Here is an 11,323-nt window from a genome sequence, read left to right as displayed (position 1 = left end):
TATGCAACACTAGATTTGCCTTTTTTTGGGGTGTTAGTTACAACACTCAACATTTAGCATCACTGAGAGTTGTTTTCCTTTGTGCAAAGTTAAATGCATATGTTTTCTGTTTTCTCGGAGTTTGTGTCAGAATTTTCGATGCTAACTGAAAAATAAAATGACATATGATGAAACTTACCCTATTCATGTGTATGGCTTCGAATATTTGTAGATTTTAAATTTACTTTTTAATGAATTCGGATTCCAATAATATTTAATTTACATCGGATCGGTTAATCGGGTTGGTAATCCGAGCACATTTTGCCCTTTTACCAAACCTTTTTAGGGCCCAACAGCCTAAGAATTTCATCCCAAAGCCCAACACTTGCTACACTTTCAAGACCAATGACATCAAGACTGCAATTGTCCAATAACCAGCCTTAATTTCTTCATTCAACTGCTCTTTCTCCCACCCACAATTCCCATCAAAGAACCTCAACTCCCCTGCCCCTATCACATTTCTCTTCATCTCAGACGCACCACACGCTCTCTTTCGTTCCATAATATAACCCTTCCATCACTTCTTTGAAAACTCCGCTCTTCTCCGCTGTCGCGGCCGTCTTTCGGTTGGGTCCCGAATTGAGCTTCTACGTGAATGAATGGGTTAGAGTCGCCACCGATCATTTTAAAAAATATTTAGGTGGATCGGACAACATCTTACCTGATCTGCGTTTTACCAGAAATATGTCGGGTTCGGGAGTCGGTTACGGTCAAGGAAGGATTAGCACCCTTGAATTGCCCTTTCAATACCAATTAATTTGTCGATTGTCTTAATTGCGAAAATTTAAAATTAAAATTTAAAAGCATTCGATTCGAATTATTTACCTTTAATTGATTTAATTTTCTCTAAAAAAGGGTAAAAATGTTAGATAACAAATAATAAAAAATATTAAATAAATCAAAGGGCAAAGGAAAAAATAAAAAAAATAATAAATAATAAAATCAATCAAAAGGGAAAAAGAAAAAAATAAGTAAAAATAAAAATAGATCAAAAGGGGGAAAATTAAATAAATATGAAAACAAAAAATGAATAAATAAAAATATTAATATAACAATAAAAGATGAATAAAAATATCTGAAATTAAGAAAAATAATAATGATAAATAAGATAATAAAAAACATTTAAAAATGAAATATAAACAAAGAAAAAAAAACCTAACCAACAACTCAAACTATCTTTACCGAAAAAAATAAAAAGAGGAAATTTTAGTCAAAACGATAGGGGACATCAAGACAAAAATGGACATAAGAGATAATATATATATATAACATATAGTATTTAATAAAAATAAATAAATAAAAAATATATAGTAAAAAAGAATAAAATAAAAAACTAAAAATATATATATACGGTATTTTAAAAAAAAGAGAAAACATAATGATAAAAAATAAATATATATACATTAGAAGATTAATAAACCAAAAAAGATACATAAATAAAATAAGAAATAAATAAAATAATAATAATAATAAGTTAGTTTTAAAAAAAATAATAAAATAAAATAGAAGAATTAAATAAAAACCGTGAAGAAAAATAATAATAGAAAAGAAGAAAGGACTAAAACAGAAGAATTGCAAATATTACTTCCCAAATTCGAACCTTGATAAAATGGTATAATATATAATATAGGATTAAAACGTAAAAGAGAGAAATAAACTGTCCAAAATAGAACATTTAAAATATCAATGGGTGATTAAACAATAAGATTACAAAACGTGAGGGACTAAACGCGCCATTACCCCTTAAAAATAGAACACGCTGATGAGATTGGTCGAAACGGGGTCGTTTTAAGGCCAGTATATAATTCCCTTTTACCTAGTTATGAGACCCAAGTCTCTCATTTTCATCATTTGTTGCTAAAAAGAGAGAGAGGGGAAGAGGTTCTAGAAATCTTCTCTCCATAATCCTCCCCAGTCACAAGCCCGCCGCGAAACCGCCTTGGACCACTGTCAATCGCCGCTCGCCAGCAACAAAAGGGGATGAGATGACCAACAATCGACGCGTCTTCCCTTCCTCAATACAGATCTGAGCTTTGATTTTGAAGAGAATGCGTAAATGGTGATGAATCAAGGCCGAAACGATTCAGCTTTCTTGCTACTGAACCGTCAAATCAACTCGGTTCCAAGGCATGTTACTCTGTATATCTCTCGTATGTTTTTTGTACTTTTCGTGTCCCCTTCAATATGATTTACATCTTTATTTATAGCAAAGAATTTACTATTTTTGGTCTTTGATGTAAACTGAAAATCCTCTGATTTATTGGTTGTTGTTGAATCCTACTAACACACGACTTTGCTTATTTGTTGGTGATGCTCCTCGTTCGCCGGAGGACTTGGTGTAGCTGCGTGAAAGGGGGGACTTCAACGGGTTGTTGTGTGAGAAGCGGCGCTGGTGGAGGGCTGGAACAGTTGAGGCGGTTACTGCTTGAGGATGGGAAAGTTAGGGCTCGTAAACCCCAATCTATTATAGGCCATGGGGCTGATTCACGGGTATGGTGGGTCATCAAACAGGCCACGGGGTTTGGGCCTGAATCATGTAAATAAATAAAAAAAATAAAAAAATTATATTAATGTAAACAAAATATAATATAATATAATATAATATATAGTATTAATAAAAGAAAAGAACGAAATTAGGTGTCTACAGCTGCCCCTCTTTGTCCTTTTTCGTGGAACGAAAAATAGGACAAAGAGAAAATGACACAAATTTCGTTCGGTGGAGTTGTAAATTGATTCTGATATTTCAATTAAGAATAACTCCCTACGATTTGAGTTGTGGATGGCTCCTTAGTTGTGAAGTCGGGTCCATCTTGAAATGATATGGAATTGAAACCGCTATTCAGAGTTTAAATCGGAATGTGGCTTTTTATTGCCAAATTGTAGTCAACTCCGGTCTTCTTCTCGGATAAAGACCTTGGTTAAAAATTTAACTGGAAAATAGTTTCTTGACTCCACCGTGTAGTTGATAGGCCCTCGAGCTGAATGAAATCAAACTCGAAGGTTTTGTGTTTCAAGAGAAACATTTTCCAAAGGTTTTTTTTATTTTAAGAGAAACAATTTCAAAGGTTTTTTTTCAAGAGAAACTGTCTCAAGGGAGACAAAATTTTGTTTCAAGAAAAATATATTCAAAGAGTGGTGTTTCAAGAGAAACTGTCTCAAAAGAGACAAAAATTTGTTTTAAAGGAAACTGTCTCAAGAGAGACAAAATTTGTTTCATGGGAAAATGTCTCAAGAGAGACAAAATGTGTTTCAAGGGAAACTGTATCAAGAGAGACAAAATTTGTTTCAAGGGAAATTGTCTCAAGGGAGACGAAATTTGTTTCAAGGGAAACTGTCTCAAGAGAGACAAAATATGTTTCAAGGGAAACTGTCTCAAGAGAGACAAATTTTGTTTCAAGGGAAATTGTCTCAAGGGAGACGAAATTTGTTTCAAGGGAAACTGTCTCAAGAGAGACAAAATATGTTTCAAGGGAAACTGTCTTAAGAGAGAAAATTTGTTTAAAGGGAAACTGTCTCAAGGGAGACGAAATTTGTTTAAAGGGAAATTGTCTCAAGGGAGACGAAATTTGTTTCAAGGGAAACTGTCTCAAGGGAGACGAAATTTATTTTAAGGGAAATTATCTCAAGGGAGACCAAATATGTTTAGAGGGAAACTGTCTCAAGAGAGACAAAATTTGTTTCAAGGGAAACTGTCTCAAGGGAGAGGAAACTTGTTTTAAGGGAAACTGTCTCAAGAGAGACAAAATTTGTTTCGAGAGAAACTGTCTCAAGAGAGAAAATTTGTTTCAAGGGAAATAATCTCAAAGGTTTTTATTGACAGATAAATCTTCTAGCCTTAAGTTATGCTGTAAATGATGTGCCATCGGACCTGAGTGTAATCGAACTCGAGGGTTTTTGGCAAATAGCCCTTCTCGACTTAAGCTATGCTATAAATGATTTGACTTAGAGCTGAGCGTAGTCGAACTCGAAGGTCTTTGGTTGGCAGATAACCCTTTTCGACTTAAGTTATGCTTCAAATGATATGCCTTAGAGCTAAGCGTAGTCGAACTCGAAGGTCTTTTGGTCATAAATAACCCTTCTAGCCTTGAGTTATGCTGCAAATGATGCGCCCTCGAAGTTGAGTGTAATCAAACTCAAGGGTCTTTGGCAGATAGCCCTTCTCAACTTAAGTTATGCTGTAAATGATGTGCCTTGGAGATGAGCGTAGTCGAACTCGAAGGTCTTTGTTGGCAAATAGCCCTTCTTGCCTTGAGCTATGTTGCAAATAATGTGCCTTGGAGCTGAGCATAGTCGAACTCGAAGGTCTTTGTTGGCAGATAACCCTTCTAGCCTTGAGTTATGCTGCAAATGTTATCTTAAAAAAATGGCTTCCCTTCACAGGTCTAAGCCGATCATAGTTCTTCAGGTGGTTCCTCTGAGCGGGTCTAAACCAAGTAATATGATTTTTGGGATGACTCATCTTCACGGGAAAGTCCACTGATAAATTCTGTCTGCCGGATATCTTCCATTGTAGAATTGAAATCTGGCTTGAAGACATTAATTGGAAACATGTTTCTCATTATTGAGTTTAGCTGAACTGGATTTGATCTGAATTGGTTCTCGAACCTATCTGAAATTAGTTCTGAGATCTGTAGATATGTCAAGTCGGTTGAGGTGTAGCTTCTCACTACTGAGTTAAGTAACCACCATCGTTCTCTAAAGGCGCTTGCGAATCGAGTGTCCTTCATCCTGAAGTAAAAACTTGACTCTAAAAGTTGGAAAAATCTTGTATGCTAAAATGATGAATGTGATGCACCTAGGTATGTCTAAGATGCATGCAACATGAATGAATCATGTTTTATCTCTTGGACTGGAGTCTCGTGTTTTGTCTGCCAATCTGGTCCATAGAATCGATCGTGCCCCATCCTTTTTTCAAGCTTGGGCTTTACAGACCTTTTATATCTGAGACTGTTCTGTTTGAAAATGTTTTTCTCATTTTTCTTGTTTTAGGAGGGAAAATGATAAAAATGTTGTAAAATATTGTTCGCAATTGAATCAAATTGTAAACGTGAGTTCAAAGAATATCAAAGGAATCAAGAGCTCTTTTAATGCTTTCAGAGTTACAGCTATTTGAAAAATGTTCAAATTGATGAGTTGGCTTTAGGTTGGCCTCCTTTCTAAGGTTTCGGTAACCCAAAATGTCATTTTTTTAATATCACAACATGCTTTGGCATTTCAATTGGGTGCGGAAAAAATGACGCAACTAGCATGATCAATTACTAGACCTTTTATTTCGGTCCTTTGAAATCTTCCATTTGTTCAAGCTTTGTAGGCTCCTCTAACAAAGGCAGTGCAAAAAATATCGGTCTAAAAATGAAATTCTTGAGTGCTCGTGTGTAGTTGACTATAACAGGTGTTCCTTAACTCCCTTAGTCCATCATTACCGAAAATTTCTTGCTTTGATAAATTTGATTTAATTTGTCATTTTTTAGTTAGCTGAATCCATAAAGCTGGGGCGTTTAACCAATTGCTTTAGAGGGATAGCTTAACATTATAATCATTTTTATCAAGTTAACTGATGGGTTCATCTCATCACAAAATCTTCGGTAGGACAATAGCAGTGAATCAAACACCGAATTGCCAAGTGTTCGAGTAATGTCATGGTTTGAACATAATCTATTCATAAGGCCAGGGCTTTCAAGTTTCCTCTATAACCAATTACCTTAGTGGAATAGCTCAGCTTTGCGGATTTAATTTCTTAAGATTGTCAAGAAGAACCTATTATAGTCTAGGTGTTTTTGAAAGTCAATGAATCTCATCTTTAGAGTTCAATTTCCAAGTAACTGACCTAAACTAGATTTACCTACTTGACTATTCCATCTGTGAAGATCATGATCATCACATCATCATTGAATGTCTTAAACAAAAAGTATAGTAATTGTCATACGCAAATGATGCCCCATATTATCCGCACCTTATGAAAGGAAAAGGTTACATTGGTTAATTGCAAGAGCAGGGTACGGTGTTTAAGTGTATATTATGGGTAAGGTCAAAGTCCTTGTTTTAAATCTTGTTACTTCGTGAAAGATCTGTAACTTTGAATCATTTATAGAGTTTCTTAATTCATATGATATTCAAAGAATTGCAAGTTTGCAAATGTGATTCATTGCTTAACATCTTTAAAGTAACATAAATTTGTTTAAAAGTCCTTACAAAAACTTGAGAAAAAATGAAAAAACAAATTCAAACAGAATATCTCAAATGATGAAATGATCTGCCTCACTTGGATGCCCCCGAGTTGTTGAAGTCGATCCAATTCTTGTTATGTATTTTCTGTACGATTCTCTTGAATGTGGAGTAGTTCTCGATAGTGTGCCCTGAGACACCGCTATGATATTCACAATGAGCGTTCTCATCATACTACCTGGGGTATGGGGCTTCATGGATTTATCTGGATATGGTGACACCACATGTGTGTCAAACAACTGTTGGTAAAGCTCCTTATATGTCATAGGATCGAAATGTTCTCATTTTTTATGAGACATGTGAATGTAATAAAAAAAAGAGAAAAATAATGTGAAATATGCATGAATGCATGATGCATGCAATGTTCGAGGCATTTATCCAAAAATGTGTCTGTTATTAGAAATAATCCTTATTGGGGACAAACGTGTTTTATCTTTTAAGAGACAAAAATATCCTAACAGCTTCTGACATGTTGACTAGTCATCTGCCTTCGTCTGTCACCGGTTGAATAACATGTCGAACCGCTCTGGTTTCTCTGGATAAACCGTGCAAATGTTGAGTTGCCTTTTGTACTGGCCCAAGAAGTCTCGAATGACTGCATCTCTGGCATTTATCTTTTGTTAAACCTGTTCCCAACGAATACGTCATCGAAGCCCTTAATTGATAGGAACTATGTGAAGTTTATTTGTATGTTTCTTGAATTCGTCAGCAATGGTCTCCAATTTCAGCCATCATTTTGCCATTGTTGTCTTTGAAGGGACTCCCAAGATCAGTAACCTTCATCTTGGCCCTGCAACCTCTGCCAGTCAGTTCTTCAAAGATAGGATTTCTTTGTGCTTGATGTAGATCCGGTTCATTCTGAGTTCTTTTATAATGTAGCAGAGTGATATACTCTTCAATTGTGAGCACCACGACTTCTGGATTGAATGTGACACAAAGTCGCCTTGTAGACTGCCCTCTGTATTTTCATCTCTTATATTACTACCTCTTTGTCCATTAATACAGATTATTCATGTTTAACAAACACATTTTTGGTGAATCAACACCTCTTTTAAATGATGCAAGTGATGAAAATAAAAGAAAAGAATACATAAATGAAAAGAGTTAGTGAGGTAAATCAAAATAATAAAAATGAAAAATCCTACCCCACATGATATCTACCCCACATGCTTTAATTCTTACCCGGACATGATCTCTATCCCGCATGCTAATTTCAAACAAATCCTAACCGCATATTTGTCTAGTTCACATGCTTTGAACAGAGAGTAAAGCAGGAAATAAAATCAAAGCAGCCTAAGGTTTGGAATGAGGTTTTGGGGTGGGCTTTAATTCCCTGTACTCTCCCGGTTTAGATTTTAAAAAAGGTACTCAAGTTCTCCTTGCTGGTGCCCCCTTGGGCTTACCAGACCCTTAGTGCTAAACCCATCACAGGCTTGTGTGGACTAAGTTAAACTCGAGATGACACATTCCCTTATGCCCATACGGAGAATAAATTCCCACGAATGCGTCGCTTTCACCCCCACTTAAAAGGGTTTGGAGCTCGGGTATAGAACCTGAGATATAAACTTTTTCAAAAATCTGAAATCATTGAAAAAAAACGTCAGTACAACTATTTACTTAAAAAATAATCAAAGATAAATAATTGGAATCGAATAAATAAATTAAAATTTAAACTTGTAATTTTCGCTAAAAAAAGACAACTGAAAATTAAATTCGGCCTGACTCACTTACATGTCCCCAGTAAAGTCGCCAAGCTATCGCGGCCGTCTTTCGGTTGGGCCCCAAATTGGGCTTTGACGTGAATGAATGGGTTAGAGTCGCCACCGATCACTTTAAAAAACATTTAGGTGGATCGGACACCATCTTACCTGATCCGCGTTTTACCAGAAATATGTCGGGTTCGGGAGTCGGTTACGGTCAAGGAAGGATTAGCACCCTTGAACCGCCCTTTCGGTACTAATTAATTTGTCGATTGTCTTAATTGCGAAAATTTGAAAATAAAATTAAAATTTAAAAGCATTCGATTCGAATTATTTACCTTTGATTGATTTAATTTTCTCTAAAAAAAGGGTAAAAATGTTAGATAACAAATAATAAAAAACATTAAATAAATCAAAGGGCAAAGAAAAAATAAAAAAATAATAAATAATAAAATCAATCAAAAGGGAAAAAGAAAAAAATAAGTAAAAATAAAAATAGATCAAAAGGGGAAAAATTAAATAAATATGAAAACAAAAAATGAATAAATAAAAATATTAATATAACAATAAAAGATGAATAAAAATAACAGAAATTAAGAAATAAAAAAAAATAAGAGAATAAAAAACATTAAAAAACGAAATATAAACAAAAAATCAAACCTAACCACTGACTCAAACCATCTTTACCCAAAAAAATAAAAAGCTAAAATTTTAGTCAAAAAGAGAGGGGACATCAAGACAAAAAGGGACATAGGAGATAATATATATATATATATATAACATATAGTATTTAATAAAAATAAATAAATAAAAAATAGATAGTAAAAAAAACTAAAATATATATATATAAGGTATTTTAAAAAAAGAAAAAATAATGATAAAAAAATAAATATATATACATTAGAAGATTAATAAACCAAAAAAGATACATAAATAAAATAAGAAATAAATAATAAAATAATAATAAAAAGTTAGTTTAAAAATATAAAAATAATAATAAAATAAAATAGAAGAATTAAATTAAAAACGTGAAGAAAAATAATAATAATAGAAAAGCAGAAAGGATTAAAACAGAAGAATTGCAAATATTACTTCCCAAATTCGAACCTTGATAAAATGGTATAATATATAATATAGGATTAAAACGTTAAAGAGAGAAATAAAATGCCCAAAACAGAACATTAAAAATATCAATGGGTGATTAAACAATAAGATTACAAAGCGTGAGGGACTAAACGCGCCATTACCCCTTAAAAACATAACACGCGGATGAGATTGGCCGAAACGAGGTCGTTTTAAGGCCAGTATATAACTCCCTTTTACCTAGTTATGAGACCTAAGTCTCTCATTTTCATCCTTTGTTGCTAAAAAGATAGGGGGGAGAGGTTCTGGAAACCTTCTCTCTAAAATCCTCCCCAGTCACAAGCCCGCCTCGAAACCGCATTGGACCACCGTCAACCACCGCTCGTCGGCGATAAAAGGGGACGAGACGACCACCAATCGACGCGCCTTTCCTTCCTCAACACAGATTTGAGCTTTGATTTTGAAGAGAATGCGTAAATGGTGATGAATCAAGGCTGAAACAATTCGGTTCTTGCCTTCAATCTCGCTATTGAACCGTCAAATCAACTCGGTTCCAAGGTATGTTACTCCGTATATCTCTCGTATATTTTGTGTACTTTTCGTGTCCCCTTCAATCTAATTTACATCTTTATTTATAGCAAAGAATTTACTATTTTTGGTCTTTGATGTAAACTGAAAATCCATTGATTTATTGGTTGTTATTGAATCCTACTAACACACGACTTTGTTTATTTATTGGTGATGCTGCTCGTTCGCTGGAGGACTTGGTGTAGCCGCGTGAAAGGAAGGGACTTCAACGGGTTGTTGCGTGAGAAGCGGTGTTGTTGGAGTGCTGGAACGGTTGAGGCGACTGCTGCTTGAGGATGGGAAAGTTAAGGCTCGTAAACCCCAATTTTTTGCAGGCTGTGGGGTTGATTCACGGGTCTGGTGGGTCATCAAACGGGCCACGGGGTTTGGGCCTGAATCATGTAAATAAATAATAAAATAATAAAATTATATTAATGTAAACAAAATATAATATAATATGTAGTATTAATAAAAGAAAAGAACGAAATTAGATGTCTACACCCGCGCCATCACCATCCTTTTTCGGACTCACCAGAAATAACCCTTCTTCTAATGGTCCACCAAAAAACAACGGCCTGTCCAAAAATGCCCCCCAATGTCCAGGATTGGTGAATCGAAATAAGGGATGGTCTATTCAGGATGATCCCAGATAGGCCTATGGGCTCTGTTGACAAGAGTAGGATCACCGCTCGTTTCGAAAATATGGACTCCATCGAGCTTCTCGGTTGCGATGAGTAGACAGCCCTTTTCGAGCTCATGGATGGTGTGGACCCATTTGTCACTAACTGGAACTGATGGAGGATGATCCACTATTGTATTAGGATCCGTCAATGATGAAGAGTCCTCTGGCTTTGATGCTTTTTCTATGGCTACTAGTTTTGCTCTGAAGGACCGCCAATCAGAATCAAGGTCATCCATCGGTGAAGATGAGCCCAGATGGTAGCCTATCATTGGCAAATTATTACATAACTAGGCAAAAATGCTTTTTTCCAACTAAACATGTTCAATAATTGATACCCAAAATCTTTTAAATATGATTATGAAAATACATCAAAATAAGGGAGTTTAAGAACTTACATGTTGTAAAAGATGGGAAAGCAAGTTTCCTAGAGTGGGAGTTCTTCTTAGGAAAGAGGAGAGATGCAGGCTTGATTGAGGGCACAATGTCAAGGCTTTTAGTGAAGGAATTTGATAAGAGAAAGCAAGCTTCCATGTTTCGGTTGGAGAGTTGGATCATCAAGGATAAGAGTGGAAATACAAGGGAATTTATAGTTGGAAAGAGACTGAATTTGAATCACAAGCTGATTTCATTCCCATCCCAATCAATCCAAGTTGGGGAGGTGCTTTTATGGGTCAGTGGATATGACTTCACACATGGCACTAGTAGGGCACATTTGGTCACTAAAACTTGGACCATCAATTCGTGGGTGCTAGATTATTGAACCCCTTTTCAGATGACGTGGGACGTTCTGGGCCACTTATTCACACTTTTTGATGAGCTTTTGTGTTTTGATGGAGATGAAAAGATAAGAGGCCAAGAGGGATGAGTTGTCTTCTCAAATAAGGGATGCATTTTTTGATGAGCTTTTGTGTTTTACCAATATTATTGAATACAAAATAAATTAGAGAAAATAACCTCAGTGATCAAAAATGCATTATAATATATGATTTTAACCAACTTTTTTTGGATTTGCCAAAATGACCAACAA

The 11,323-nt window shown here is 35.2% G+C and overlaps 1 pseudogene; it reads right to left on the bottom strand.

Annotated features, from left to right (window-relative positions):
* Nucleotides 1-308: 308 nt before the first annotated feature.
* Nucleotides 309-10,827, bottom strand: LOC120187831 (annotated as a pseudogene).
* Between the last annotated feature and the right edge of the window lie 496 nt (nucleotides 10,828-11,323).

The sequence above is a fragment of the Hibiscus syriacus genome, unplaced genomic scaffold (genome assembly GCF_006381635.1).
Source record: "Hibiscus syriacus cultivar Baekdansim isolate YM2019G1 unplaced genomic scaffold, ASM638163v2 tig00113726_pilon, whole genome shotgun sequence".
Lineage (NCBI taxonomy): Eukaryota > Viridiplantae > Streptophyta > Magnoliopsida > Malvales > Malvaceae > Hibiscus > Hibiscus syriacus.
The sequence above is the reverse complement of the archived record's forward strand: the minus strand, read 5'-3'. Positions and strand labels throughout refer to the sequence as shown.